Consider the following 16,301-nt stretch of genomic DNA (forward strand, 5'->3'; position numbering starts at 1 on the left):
TTATTCATACTGACGTCCTTCTCTTTATGGAAGTTGTGTTCTTGCCCACAGGTAGACAAGGAGACGGTGCAGACACCTAGGAGCTTTTTTAGCAGATTCACAGGAGCACTCCATTACTCCAAAGTCGCCATTTCTTGGTATATTCTTTTGTGTACATATTAGGGCATAGCAGGGTCCTATCCCGTCCTTATGGTTCCAGTGTTCCAGTTAGAGGCTCGTAGATACTTGTATGTGGGCTGTAGATGTCATGTGACCTCTTCATTGTATTTTGTACATCATTTTTGTAGCCTTGTGGGCCTATGTTTATGTATATGTTTTGGGAGGTATTTGGAGATTGGTCCATGATGAGTTTGTGATGCGAATTATATATGTCAGGTTAATTAGGTTAGTCAGCATGATGAGTGGTGCTCGGTTGCTAGCTATGGGTACCCGTCACGGCCCACTAGCCGGGTCGTGAAAGAGTCACACAAGCATTTGTTGTTTAAACACGAATATTGATCAAAACTTCGCATAAACTCACCCTTTGGAATCATCCCACAAAACATGTTATAACTCATATTAAAAATCTACCATTATTTTTTTCGTTATGGCTGCTGGAAAGCTCCCGTAAATCTTGTTATGGTTCAAATCCAATCTCGTTAATCTCTTCCCAAACGTTAGCTTTGCGAAGTCGAACTTGAAATTATTTCGATCCAAAAGCATTTCAAATGTTGTCATATCTTTACCAAACAAGAATGAAATATCCCCTTCAAGCATGTTCTGTAACAAGTCAATTGTCTCAAGGCTCCAACCAGTAAAAGAAATCGGCATAACCCCTGTGTCATGACCCGACTAGGGACCGTTACGGGCACCCGGGGCTAACCACCGAGCACCAGTCGTTCTACTACTCATCATTCTCATTATTCGTTCCTTCATCAAATTCACACTAAAATCATAAGAGAATTATTTTTCATTTGAGAACATAAATACTTTTATATACATAAGCCTTTCGACTACTAAATAATATACGTAAATATAAATAAATATATATATATATATATATATATATATATATATATATATATATATATATATTGTCACGATCCAACCCCGTAGGCCATGACTGGTGCCCGACATGGACACCCGTATACATACTCTTTAACTATATGTTCATTTCACATCAAACTCAATATGGGTGTTATAACGATCTCATCATGAAATAATACGCAAGCCGACAAGGCTGCCATCATATAACAATATCATATGCAAGTCGGCAAGGCTGCTATCATATGGATGAATATCATATCACAGAACATTGTATAGACATAGCTGAATAGAACTCATACACAACCCATACATATGTCCACAAACCTCTAAGAGTAACAACAGCAATGTAAGATATAACGGGACAGGGCCCTGTCGTACCCTTAGTCCACATAGGCATATAAATATATATCCGAGAAGGATTTGTACCAAATTCTGGACTCCGGAACAATGGAGTTCTCCAAATAGCAGAGGGGAAATCTTAAGCTTTCGGATCACCAAAGCGAATGTCTGCACCTGCGGGCATGAAACGCAGCCCCCCGAAGGAAGGGGATCAGTACGGAATATGTACCGAGCATGTAAAGCATGAAATACAGAAAACGGGATCATAATTGAAATAAGAAGTACAGAAAATGAGTACGATAACCAGAATAACAAGTACTTGCTTTCGAAACATAAATCATGCGTGTCAATATCATATATCATATCCGGCCCCATTATGGGACTCGGTGAACATGGTCGCCACCCCGTCTCTAGCGCCATAACACAGCATAACTTCAGAATATAATATATATCTCCGTAACACAGCATATCTCCGTAACACAGCATAACTCTGTAACACAGCATAACTTCATATCACAATATAACTTCATAACACAGCATAACTTCAGAATATACATACATATATATATATATATATATATATATATATATATATATATATATATATATATATATATATATATTGTACTCGGCCCTTTAATGAGGGACTCGGCGAATAATACAGTGAAAGTGTGCACGATAACATACCCGGCTTGGGACTCGGTGAAATATATATTGAGATATGCACGAGCAGAGTAGTGATAAACTATATGCAATTCAAAACATTTTTAAAGACTCAACAGAATAGTCAACACGAACCATCGTTCGCAATTTCAAATAATAGTCATCTCATATACCTTTCGGATGTCCCTGTGGATTATATCAAAATGAATCTTTGAAATCATGTGTACACATTAATATAGATGAATCAAAACATAAGTTATGGGAATCAAAAATCAATAGCCATCCTAGTGGCTCTAGGAATAGGAGTTTCCTTTGGAATCGTATATATATCGTATATTCATTTCACAACGATCATGCCAAAAAGAAAGAAGGGTTAGCTTCACATACCTTTAGCGTTTATTCGTCACACAATATGTATACGCTGCCCAATAATACTTCAACCTATATTAAGATGCCAACAACTACGTTTAAGTTACGGGGAGATTCAAAACGTATTCTAACGTTAGTAACTCCTTTCTAGATGTTTAGGCGACGTTTACTCTTGTATCCAAACCAAGTACATATAACCAACCCAACAACAATAATTATATGTTCAATATCAATCCGGACAGCCCACACAATATTCCAAACAGCCCACATTCACAACATGCAATAACGATTCACATACGGCTACTACATTCTCAAGTTACTTCTAATAGTTCGTAGCCTTAACGTTTGCATGTAACAACTTATAACAGCCCATCCAACATACAATACAAAGCATAATCTTAATTATAATTAATCCTCCAAGTTCAATAACAACAACGTGTCAAAACAGCCTGCACCTTACAACGCTAGATAATAGTGTACATGCGATTATGACACATCCAATTTATTCTTGTTAATCTATAGTCATATTATTTCGTCGAAACGATTCTATAACAGCCCAACCACTATGAAAACATGATGTATACTCTTAACTATAATTATGTTTTCCAACTTGATGAAAACAACAAGTCAAAAACAGTCCATTACCACAACATATCCAAAACAGTCCAACAACATGTCCAAAACAGTCCCTAAACAATGTTCGGAATTCTTGCAAACGTTACGAACATACTAAGCAAACCACATATGATTATTACACATTATTTCATGTCTTATTTTCATATAATTTCAGTAGGTTATGACCAGCTATCCACAGGACAAGTACAACATCAATTCATACGCAACTAAGCTACATCGTCATTTCTACAATTCTTAAAACAACTCACAAACGACTTTAGTTTCAACTCCACCCATTAAACACCTTCATTCCATAATAAATTTCATAATAATAACAATCAAAATATCATGTAAAAACAGTTCACTAACTTCCTCACAAAACAGTCCACATACGGTTTCAACATGCTTCAACATCACTTCACATAAAATCATAGATTCAATCATTTTCATACTAACATAACTTCACCTTTAACCTTCCAATTCTTTTCATTATTTTTTTACCATGAGATCTATGATAGTAACAACCATATTTATAAAAGAAAATAAGTCTATTAATTCCACCAAAACAGTCCCTACGGCCAACTAACATTCCAACACCAACATTCATGATTTTATGCATGTGATTCATGTTCATCAAGTTACAACCATACTTCAACTTCAACACATATAGCCCCATAACTACTATCATGTTCCAACATCAAAACACATAATTTCATGTATACAACTTATATTTACTTATCTACATCACCCTTAATACAAGCAAAAGAAAGTTAGATCTTACCTTGACAACTTGACTTCTCTACTTGGCTAGAGTTTGTGACTTGAGATGAAAATGGTTCTTGTTGCTCCAACAACTATCTTCACATTCTAGGGACCTTATAAAGGGTTGAAACACCTTGGAAAATAATTTTTGGATCTAGACTAAAGGGCTCAAAAATCAGCCAAGGTGGCCGAATGCTTCTCTCTCTAGATTTAGGTTTTTCTTCCTTTGTGTTGTGTAGTTGAAATGAATGTATTTTCTGATTTCCTTAGTTATTATTTGGTTCACTATAATGCCTACAAGTTGGACACGACACATGCTCCATCATGACCATCATTCACTCCATTAACTTTACACCAAAACTCAATATTTTTCTCACAACTTTCGGCCATTGGCCTCTTGGCCGAACCCCTTTGTCTCTCCCTTCTTCTTTCTTTTCAATTTTTTTACAAGACAATCTCATGTGTGTTGAATGATTCATACACCACCCTTTGTCTATTGTAATCATGCCAATATGGATGAGAAATATTTAATGTGAAGTGATCCCTCCACCATGTTATGTCCTCCTAAAATAATATATACTTTCATAAAGTAGTGGATGCCCAAATATTCAATTGTAGGCTTACTTTTTCCTCCTCAAATTTTTCTGCCCTTGACCGAATTTCACACTTGATTATAAGTGTATTTTGTTGTCCACAATATATTGAAAATGTATTGGATGAATCAACATTTAATTGCACATTTGTATGTCTTCCATTTTCCTTATTTTAGATGACTTTGAGTCATCCTTTTTACCTTGGACGTTGTTGCTCTTGTTGGCTCCTTATTGTCACAAATTTTTTCTTAACACCACAATTAAGTAATTCCTAATCTCCAATAACATTTTTTATACTAAGTGAAATTTATAACCGATTAGTTCTAGTTTAGAAATTAAAAATCCGAGGTTTCTATCTCACGTCGATTCCTTCGCGAATAACTCGACGTATAAAATACGGGGTCTAACATATATATATATATATATAACATTGTGAGTCCATATAACCTACACTGCGTACCTACGAGCCTCTACTAGAGTGCTAGACATAGGGATGGGACAGGACCCCGTCATGCCCCAAAATACATGTACACATATCTATATATATACACAAAAGAATGAACCAAGTAGCACCTCCGGAATAGTGGAATGCTCTCTAGTCAGCTGACAGCTCCTACGAGTCAGGATCAAGCTCACCTCCCTGTCTATCTGTGGGCATGAACACAGCGTCCAAAGAAAATGGATGTCACTAAGAACATTGTACTGAGTATGTGAGACATTAATGAAATAAGCATAATAGGAAAATCATAAACCGTAGGAGGAAGATATAACCTGTATGAGTTTCATAGGTAAATACATGTCATATATATATATATATATATATATATATATATATATATATATATATATATATATATATATCGTATATTTATATCATCATAGTACATGTGTCATCACAGGGCATGTATCATCACATCATAATCCTCATTGTTAACTCGCATCTGGGTAACCATCATATGCCGCCCACTAGTGGTGTCATGTCCGACCCTCTAGGAACGGTGAAATCATAAGCAGCCCGCATAAGAGGTGACATGTCTGGCCATATAGGCACGGTGTAATCATAAGCAGCCCACATTAGCGGTGACATGTCCGTCCATTTAGGCACGGAGTAATCGTGACGTCACATAATCATCCATAACTTAACATTCTCATGCATAGCATAGGCATACTATAAACTCACATTATTGATCACCTCCTAGACGTATCATGACTTAGCATTATTATACATTTATCATTAGAGATATACATTAGAACTTGAAGGCAGTTATGGCTATGTCGGGGTGACATAAGGTCGTGAACCCCCGATTTCATTATGGAGCATTTATAAGTATTCTGCCTCACCTCGAAGGAAATAGTACATAAGGTGAGTGTAAATAACAAATGATATCATTATCGCTATAGGAACATTATATCATGAACTCTAAAATCTCTATACTTAACTCATCATCATCATTATTGGACTCCTAATATATTTCTTATCTCATATAACTATTCATGAACATAGGCTCATAGTTTTTCCAGAATGTAGGAAATCATGAAGAGGAAGGAAAGTCATGCTATAGGATCCATTCCATGGAAAGAAATGACAAGCCTCACATACCTTTTTCGTTTAACTAATATATCACTTGCTTGTTCTCCTTTGATGCCCACGTTTCTATCTTCAAGAGAAGTCGCATGAACGTTAGCCAATCGATTACTTAAACGTGCTTAATATTTCTAGGAAAATTTGGGCAGCATTTACTTTTTTTATAAAAAAATTCCCATATTCTATATCAATTCGCAAACATCAGTAACATCATTCATAATATCATAAATAACAATCATCATTTATCTATATTATCTACATTTCACAATTTCACTTTAATTTCCCCATAATCATGGTCACAATCCACTATTACGTTCTTTCACGTATAATTCTCATTCCTTGTTATAAATGTCATTCATAATCTACTTAAAATCACAACATATCCATATTCATGATTCATTCAGAACTACTACTCAACAATAACACTATTCCCATATTTATGACACATTTTCTATATTCTTCAACAATCCAAGTGTTTCAACTATCTTAAACATCATAAGAATATCATAAAACTTACCTTAGATATTGTAGGAACAAGCCTTGAGTAGCAATACTCTTCTTGCACCAAAAACCTTAACTCACTTCCTTTGAAATTGCTTGGCTTAGATGACTTTAATGGGTTTCATACTCTTGATTCTTGTTGGTTTGATGAAGTTGATCATCAATTTCCTTTGAATTCTTATGGATGAAATGTATGGAACCTTATAGAGGTATTGAGAGAGATGAAGGAATGTGGGAAATGAATTTAATGAAGTGGGAACACATTTATATAATAAGAACTTATTCAGCTCATCGGGACTTCCACGGACACTTAAACGGTCTGTGGAATATTGTACGGCTAGTACAATTTGTTGTGGATCACCACAAGGAAACCATCATCTTTATTGGGTCTTCTACGGACCAGTATACGGTCCGTGGAAAATTTCACGGTCCATGCAACATGGCCATGGAACTCACAGTTTTTTCCGAAATCATTCTCGTTGTTTCGTTTGATCCCCAATCCTTATACAACCTTCTTAACACTTTTTTAATTCTTCATTAATGGTCTTTACATCCCTATAACTCATCCTCAAGACCTAACCAAACAATTCTTAATGCAATAGTTTACGAAACCTTTCCTAAACCTCACTTATACTCCACTTATTCTTATCAATTCTTGTTCCATCAATTCATATAGCTCAAAGATCATAACGTCTGCATTCTAAGACCACTAGACTCTCTTTTTATAGTCCCAAAAAATTCATGTGGCCCTTAAGCTCGCGTTGGTTCATTCAGTATGCAACGACATGAAATTTCCAAGGTGTAACACTCTTCCCCCCTTTTGGAACATTCGTCCTCGAATGTTAAACACTCGGGAATCCTACGAAAATTTCGCCAAAGTTTCCCCTGTAATATGGCACTGCCATCCTGTCACAACAACCCACAATAATAGTGCCTCACAGTGTCACAACACAAAAGAAATGTAAATTGGCCACACAAAACCAAAAGTACAATAAGAAAGCGTACATACCTTATAATGTCAATGTTTCATCTTGAATATTTCAGGGGATTGGAATAAGTGCGAGTACTTGGATTTCATTTTCTCTTCCGTTTCCCAGGTCATTTCTTCACTGTTATTGTTTCGCCACAAGACTTTGACTGAAACTACTTCCTTATTCCGAAGTCTTCGTACTTGCCTGTCTAAGATGGCAATAGGCACTTATTTATATGTTAGCTTTTCTGTCACTTATACATCATCAATCGAAACAATCCTCGTAGGGTCTCCAACACACTTGCAGAGCATCAAGACATGAAAGACTGGATGGACTGATTCAAAATCTGAAGGCAAGTCCAATTCATAGGCTACATGACCCACCTTACGGATAATTTTATAAGGTCCAATGTATCAAGGACTTAGCTACCCTTTATTGCCATATCTCATCACCCCTTTCATTGGCTACACTTTCAAAAATACCCAATTATCCATTTAAAATTCAAGTCTCGCCGGCAGTTGTCCGCCTAATATTTTTAGCGACTTTGGGCAATCAACAATCAATCTCGGATCACCTTGACTTTTTCTACTGCTTGCTGAATCAATTCATGTTAGCTTCACTTCTCCTATTTCAGACAATACAATTGGGGATCTACCCTTCCTCCCATATAAAGCCTCATACGGAGCCATTTGGATACTGTAATGGTAACTATTATTGTATGCAAATTCGATTAGAGGCAAGTGATCATTCCAGATCCAACCAAAGTCTAGTACACAAGCCCATAGCATATCTTCCAAAGTCTAAATAGTACGTTCGTCTTGCCCATCTGTCTGCAGGTGAAATGCCGTGCTAAGCTTCACTTGAGTATCTAGACCTTCTTGAAACGACTTCAAGAACTTGGTTGTAAATTGGGCTCCTCTATCCGTGATAATAGATAGTGGAATACCATGGAGCCGCATAATTTCTTTGAGATATAACCTCACATAATCTTCTGCTGAGCATGTGGTTCTGACTGGAAGAAAATGAGCTTTCTTTTGTTAGTTTGTCCACAGTCACCCATATAGAATCATATTTTCCTCGGGAACGAGATAAACCCACAATAAAATTCATGTTGACCACTTCCCATTTCCACGTAGGGATTTCCATTGCTTGCAATAATCCTCCTGGCTTTTGATGTTCCACTTTTACTTGCTGGAACTGAGCTACAAATTCTGCTATGTCTCTCTTCATGCCATCCCACCAATATATCAACTTGAGATCATGACACATCTTGGTTGCACCTGGGTGAATAGAATACCGAGACTAATGGGCTTCTTCTAGAATTCTATGACGTAGTTCTGCAACATTCGGAACACATAGCCTGCCTCGGTATCTAAGAATTCCATCCATGGAAACATCAAATGGGGACTTCTCTTTTCCATGAGATGTGTCTCTGTAATGACACAAATGAGGATCTTCATACTGACACTCTTTCACTTCTATACTCAGAGATGAAACTGTGGTATCATTAATGCCAATCCCTGTGCTACCCGAAACAATAACACGCACTCAGAGATTAGCTAGTTGGTGGAGTTCATAAGTCATCTCTTTCTTTTTTGGATGGACTTCACATAAACTGCCCATTGATCGGCTGCTAAGCACATTAGCTACCACATTTGCTTTTCCAGGGTGGTAGAAAATATTCACATCATAATCTTTCAATAACTCTAACCATCGACTCTGCAGCAGATTTAACTCCTTCTGTTTGAAAATGTACTGAAGACTCTTGTGAGCTGTATAAATGTCGACATACACTCCATACAAGTAATGTCTCCACATTTTTAATGCATGAAAGACTGCGGTCAATTCGAGATCATAAGTTGGATAGTTATTTTCATGTTTCCGCAGTTGTCTCGAAGCATAAGCAATGACTCTACCGTGCCGCATTAACACACATCCTAACCCAACACCGGAAGAATCGCAGTACACCACGTAACCATCTAACCCTTATGGAAGTGTTAAGACTAAAGCTGAAGTTAATCTGCCCTTCAACTCTTAAAAGTTGTGTCCACAAGCATCATTCCACTGAAATTTATCGGACTTCTGGGTTAGTTTCGTCAATGGTGCAGAAATAGAGGAAAATCCCTCTACGAACCTTCTATAGTACCCTGCCAATCCCAAGAAACTACAAACTTCTGTAGGCGTCGTAGGCCTTGGCCAAGCCTTCACAGATTCAATTTTCTGAGTATCAACTCGAATACCATCATCTGAAATAACATGGCCCAGAAATGTTACAGAATTCAGCCAAAACTCGCACTTTGAAAATTTTGCATATAATTCTCGGGCTCGAAAAATTCAAGAATGATACATAAATGATCTGCATAATCTGATTCTGTGTGAGAGTACACCAGAATATCATCAATGAATACTATCATGAATAAATCCAAGAGTAGCCTGAATATATTATTCATCAAATTCATGAACACTGCCGGAGGATTTGTCAACCCAAACGACATCACTTGAAATTCATAATGGTCATATCTCGTTCTGAAAGCCATTTTAGGAATATCTGCATCTCTAACTCTCACTTAATGGTAACCCGACCTCAGGTCTATTTTAGAAAATCGCTTGGCGCTCTGTAGTTGATCAAATAAATCATCAATCCTTGGGATAAGGTATTTGTTCTTTATCGTCACCTTGTTCAACTTCCTATAATCGATACACATTCGTAGGGAACCATCTTTCTTTCTCACGAACAAGACTGGTGCTCCCCACAGTGATGAACTGGGTCTAATAAACCCCTTCTCAAGAAAATCTTTCAACTGTGGCTTTAGCTCTTTCAATTATGTCAGAGACATTCGATACGGAGGAATAGAAATAGTCTTGGTGTCCGGCAACACATCAATGGCGAAGTCAATCTCTCTTTCTGGAGGAAGGCCTGGAAGTTCATCCGAAAATACATCCGAAAATTCACTCACTACCGGAACGGATTGGAAATTAGTGATTTTGCTTTGGTTTCATGTACTCGGACTAAGTGATAAATATAGCCCTTGGCTATCATCTTTCTTGCCTTAAGGCAGGAAATAAACCTACCCTTTGGAGATGCTGCATTACTCTTCCATTCAAGCACGGGCTCTCCCGGAAATCAAAATCGAACCACTTTCATTCGGCAATCAACATCAGCATAACATGAAGCCAACCAATCCATACCCATAATCACATTGAAATCTAACATTTCCAGCTCGATTGAATCAGCTTTGGTCTGGCGATTGCATATCACAAGTACACACTTTATACATTTGTCTAGCTATCACGGGATCACCAACCGGAGTAGATACCTCAAAAGGTTTGATTTTCTTAGGTTTCACCCCAATACAACCAGAAACATATGGAGTAATATAAGAGAAAGTAGAACTCGGACCTATCAAGGCATATATATCACGGGAAAATATGGGCAATGTACCTGTAACCACATCCGGGGAGGACTCAAGATCCTGTCGTCCGGCTAAAGCATACACACGGGGATGAGTGGCGCCTGATGTAGATGCTACCCCTCTGCCTATATCTCGACCTACTGAAATATGGGAGTCCGCCCTACCGGGCGCACTGTAGAGGAACCCGTTGTTGAACCCCACCTCTGCCCTACCTCGAGGGACAATCTCGCATCAAATTCCAAGTCTGTCCACATACATAGCAAACATCTATGACCTGGCGACATGGTGTAGCTTTTTGCACTAGCTACATCATGGAACTGGTGGTCTCCTCTTACTATAATCAACCACAAACTGAGAACCCGGAGCTCTCGAACTCTGACCCTGTCTTGAAGGAAAGGAGCGATCAAACCTCCTATCTGCAAATCGTGGAGGCACACTAGTCACTAACTGGCCTGAATATCTAGAATAAGTCTGCCTCGATCCCCCTCTATAATCGCTACCAGCCCCCATAGATCAGGCCCTCTTGCTTTGCCTTCTATAAATGTCGCGATCACCCCTTTGCGGATGTCGTTGTCCTTCTAAATTCTAGGCATGGGCTTGTATTCAGTAAATATCCATCCCTTCTTTTACCGAAGCCATCAAACAATCCTTGAACAAATGTGGTCCCAAGCCACTCACAAACCTATGTACCCTATCTCTCATAACGGCCACCATAGTCGGGGCATATCTAGCCAATGAATTAAATTGAAGGCTATATTCTTAGACACTCATAATGTCCCTTGTTTCAAATTTAAAAATCTATCCGCTTTAGCTTGGTAGACCTCAGGTGGCAAATAATGACGGATGAAAGCATCTACAAATTCTTGCCACACGGGAGGAGGCACATTTTCTTTTCTTGATGCTAGCCAATTGTTGTACCACAACACTGCCACATCTCGGAGTCTATAAGATGCCAACTCCACAGATTCAGTCTTGGAGGCATAGATAATCCTCAATGTTCTCAGTATCTTATAAATAAAACCTTGCGGGTCTTCATCCGGCTTTGACTCGAAAAACTCCGGAGGGTTCAAACTCATAAAATCACGGGCTCTGGTACTAGTTGTCCGATCACTTGAACTCACATTTTGTCGTCGTGCCTAGGTGGAAACTAACTGTGTCAATAAATGAATGGCCTCGGTCACTTATTGACCCGAAGCAACCGGTGGAGGAATTGAAGATGAAGCTCCTCCTTGTTCTTCTACATTGGGCGAGGTAGAGGAAGTATTATATGGGGCCTCATTATATGATTCGCCTTCTTCTACATTCATTGGAGTCTCTCTTTCGACCCGCCTTTTCGTCGTAGTCTTGCCCTTCTGGGCAGCTATAGCTTTTCCCTTTGGCAGCATTTCTGAAATCACAACATACTATTAAGTGCCTGTTTGGATTGGCTTATAAGTTGCTTATAAGCTGTTTTCACTTTTTTTTTTAGTGTTTGGTTGGCTAGCTTAAAGTCATTTTGTACTTAAAATAAGCTCAAAAAAATAGTTTGGCGCATTTGACTTAGCTTATCTAAAGCAGCTTATAAGCTAAAAACAGCTTATAAGCCAAAAGAATAAGTTAGACTACCCCAACTTATTTTTTTTAGCTTATAAGCTGCAAACAGCTTATAGGCATAAGCCCATCCAAAACAGGCTCTAAGAGGGGAAAAATCTTATAATATAGCTCTATCGCACGATTTCTTAAGATGAAAGATGGTCATTTTTCCTAAATGCCCTGTAGCCTCCTGTTTATTAGTGTGGCGTGCAATACACCATAAACAAGACCCTACTAGACACGGCTCGTAGACACTTCCTAGGACTGAACTACTCTGATACCACTTTTGTGACGACGGGCAGCCGGGGCTAACCACGGAGCACGACTCGTTCTACTTCTCATCATTCTCATTATTCGTTCTTTCATCAAATTCCCACTTAAATCATAAGAGAATCATTTTTCATTTGAGAACATAAATACTTTTATATACATAAGCCTTTCGGCTACCAAAATAATATACGTAAATATATATATATATATATATATATATATATATATATATATATATATATATATATATATATATATATATATATATATATATATATATATATATATTGACTACTAACATCGAGAGACCATATAACCCACACTGCGTACCTACGAGCCTCTACTAGAGTGTTAGACATAGGGACGGGATAGGACCCCGTCATGCCACAAAATACATGTACACATATCTATATATATATACACAAAATAATGAACCAAGTAGAACCTCTGAAACAATGGAGTACTCTCCAGTCAGCAGACAACTCCTACGAGTCAGGATCAAGCTCACCTCCCTGTCTACCTGTGGGCATGAACACAGCGTCCAACGAAAACAAACTTCAGTACGAACATTGTACTGAGTATGTGAGACATGAATGAAATAAGCATAATAGGAGAATCATAAACCATAGGAGGAAGATATAACCTGTATGAGTTTTATAGGTAAATACATGACATACATATATCGTATATTTATATCATCATAGTACATGTGTCATCACAGCGCATATATCATCACATCATAATCCTCATTGTTAACCCGCGTTCGGGTAACCATCATATGCCGCCCACTAGTGGTGTCATGTCCGTCCCTCTAGGCACGGTGGAATCATAAGCATCCCGCATTAGAGGTAACAAGTTTGGCCATCTAGGCACGGTGTAATTATAAGCAGCCCGCATTAGTGGTGACATGTCCGGCCATCTAGACACGGTGTAATCGTGACGTCACATAATCATCCATAACTTAACATTCTCAAACATAGCATAGGCATACTATAAACTCACATTATTGATCACATCCTAGACATATCATGACTTAGCATTATTATACATTTATCATTAGAGACATACATTAGAACTTGAAGGCATTTCTGGCTATGTCGGGATGACATAAGGTCGTGAACCCCGATTTCATTATGGAGCATTTACAAGTATTCTGCCTCACCTCGAAGGAAATAGTACATAAGGTGAGTGTAAACAATAAATGACGTCATTATCATTATAGGAACATCATATCATGAACTCTAAAATCTCTATACTTAACTCATCATTATCATTATTGGACTCGTAACATATTTCTTATATCATATATCTATTCATGAACATAGGCTCATAGTTTTTCCGGAATGTAGGAAATCATGAAGAGGAAGGAAAGTCATGCTATAGGATTCATGCCATGGAAATAAAGGACTAGCCTCACATACCTTTTTCGTTTAACTAATATATCACTTTCTTGCTCTCCTTTGATGCTCACATTTCTACCTTCAAGAGAAGTCACATGAACATTAGCCAATCGATTACTTAAACGTGCTTACTATTTCTAGAAATATTTGGGCAGCATTTACTTTGTTTATAAAACTTTTCCCATATTCTATATCAACTTCCAAACATCCGTAACATCATTCATAATATCATAAATAACAATCATCATTTATCTACATTTCACAATTTCACTTCAATTTCCCCATAATCATGGTCATAATCCACTATTACGTTCTTTCACGTATAATGATCATTCCATGTTCTAAATTTCATTCATAATCGAATTACAATCACAACATGTCCATATTCATGATTCATCCCGAACTACTACTCAACAATAACACTATTCTCACATTTATGACACATTTTCTGTATTCTTCGACAATCCAAGTGTTTCAACTTCTCAATATCTTAAACATCATGAAAATGTCATAAAACCTACCTTAGATATAGTAGTAACAAGCCTTGAGTAGCAATACTCTTCTTGCACCAAAAACCCTAACTCAATTCCTTTGAAATTTCTTGGCTTAGATGACTTTAATGGGTTTCATACTCTTGATTCTTGTTGGTTTGATGAAGTTGATCATCAATTTACTTTGAATTCTTGTGGCTGAAATGTATGGAACCTTCTAGAGGTCTTGATAGAGATGAAGGAATATGGGAAATGAATTTAATGAAGTGGGAACACATTTATATAAGAACTTATTCAGCTCGTGGGGACTTCCACGGACACTTATACGGTGCGTGGAATATTTTACGGCTCGTACAAATGGTCGTGAATCACCACCAGGAAACCATCATCTCTGTTAGGTATTCTACGGACCAATATACGGTCTGTGGAAAATTTCACGGTCCATGCAACATGGCCATGGAACTCACAGTTTTTTCCGAAGTCATTCTCGTCGTTTCATTTGCTCCCCAATCCTTATGCAACCTTCTTAACACTTTTTTAATGCTTCATTAACGATATTAAAATCCCTATAACTCGTCCTCAAGACCTAACCAAACAATTCTTAATGCAATAGTTTACGAAACCTTCCCTTAACCTCGCTTATACACCACTTATTCTTATCAATTCTTGTTCCATCAATTCATATAGATCCAAGATCTTAACGTCCGCATTCTAAGACCACTAGACATTCGTATTATAGTCCTAAAAACTTCATATGGACCTTAAGCTCGCGTTGGTTCATTCACTATGCGACGACATGAAATTTCCAAGGTGTAACACCCTGTTAGTTGGTTGTGTCCAAGGTAAAGATATATGAATTTTAGGGTTACTTGCTAAAAGTTTCTAAAATTGGTCCAGTAATTTTGTTCATGTCTAAACGAAGGAACTCGATATTTGACAATGTGGAAAGCGAAGGATGGATTGTACCAATGAGATTGTTGTATGACAAGTTGATGTAAGTTATTTTTTTCAACTCACTAAGAAATTCAGGGACAGGTCCTGAAATTTTTGTTTGACTAATTCTTAAGAATGTGAGCTCCGAGAGCTTAGCACTTGTGGGTGGAATTAGGCCTAAGAGATTACGTACTTTATTGATGCTCAAACTTTTGAGTACGAAAGGTCTCCGAAAGCAGGCGAGAGGTGACCAGCATCTTCAATTTTGAAGAGGTCTAAGGAAGTAACACGATTGTTCTTGTCATTACATGAGAGAGTGTTTTCATTCCAATCAGTACAACAATCAGTTTTGGGATCCCGTGTAATCAAGTCATAGGGATTGCCTAAGCCTTCCTTGATTTTAAGAAGGGATTTTTTTTCATTTGGATTGCACCTTTCAGAGAGAGATGTAGAAATTTGGAGAGAAAGAAAAGGGAAAAGGAAAGAATAGAAACTAGAGAGAGTTTCATTTCTATGAAACAAATGTTTAAAAGATATGTGGTATTTTGAAGGTTTGTTCATAGTTCTTATAGGAGCATGATATTCTTGCTTGTAGATTGGTTGTCCCTCTCAGTAGAGAGTTACGTAAATGTCTCTCCTATATAGTTTCGGATATTTTATTTTCTTTAGGATAGAGACATATTCAAGAATTTTAACTTTTAAATTCGTTATTATGACGTCTATATATCAACTATTGGACCAACTTCTCCTGCATTGATCAAGAATTTTCACTGTGCAAATTAGGAAAGTAGGCGGCAT

General features: G+C 37.5%; 1 pseudogene; it reads right to left on the reverse strand.

Moving 5' to 3' along the window:
- Nucleotides 1–419: 419 nt before the first annotated feature.
- LOC132612798 (polygalacturonase inhibitor 2-like) lies at nt 420–16,012 on the reverse strand (annotated as a pseudogene).
- Nucleotides 16,013–16,301: the final 289 nt, after the last annotated feature.

The sequence above is a fragment of the Lycium barbarum genome, chromosome 10 (assembly GCF_019175385.1).
Source record: "Lycium barbarum isolate Lr01 chromosome 10, ASM1917538v2, whole genome shotgun sequence".
In the NCBI taxonomy this organism is placed as follows: Eukaryota; Viridiplantae; Streptophyta; class Magnoliopsida; order Solanales; family Solanaceae; genus Lycium; species Lycium barbarum.